Source organism: Sinocyclocheilus anshuiensis, unplaced genomic scaffold (assembly GCF_001515605.1).
Source record: "Sinocyclocheilus anshuiensis isolate Anshui unplaced genomic scaffold, SAMN03320099.WGS_v1.1 scaffold88, whole genome shotgun sequence".
In the NCBI taxonomy this organism is placed as follows: domain Eukaryota; kingdom Metazoa; phylum Chordata; class Actinopteri; order Cypriniformes; family Cyprinidae; genus Sinocyclocheilus; species Sinocyclocheilus anshuiensis.
Genome location: NW_015555728.1, coordinates 1,733,010 through 1,733,512, shown reverse-complemented (window position 1 = coordinate 1,733,512; position 503 = coordinate 1,733,010).

The following is a 503-nucleotide window of genomic DNA, read 5'->3' as shown; positions in this document are numbered from 1 at the left end:
TTATTACTAACGCGCTCTTTAAATAACAAAGAAAAAATATTGCGCCAGACTTTAGACCAGGTTTGAGTTGGTCTATGGCGCAGTCTATTTTCAGTTCCTCAAAATAGCAACGCGCCAACATTGCGCCTGAACACACCTCTTTTTTAGACCAGCATGCCCATAATTTCACAAAAATTAAAGGATTACAATGTGAAAGATTATTATTGTGTAGGATACATAAATATAAAAATGCCGACATGTCATAATGGATAGTCATTGCATGTATCAGAATTAGGCTACCTATTTGCTCGCGCACGAGCAGCTCAGTTTCATCTCTGGAGACGCGTTCTGTCTTTGCGCTTGCAAATTCATTTTTCATTTTTCCCGTCGTTAAACTAGCAAAAGTGGATTTGGACACGCCATAAGTGCACTTGCGCCGTGCGCTTTAGACCATGCGCTTAGATCGTTAAAATAGGGCCCAATATGTTAATCAGACATTTTGGGGAGACACAATAAGTCAATAG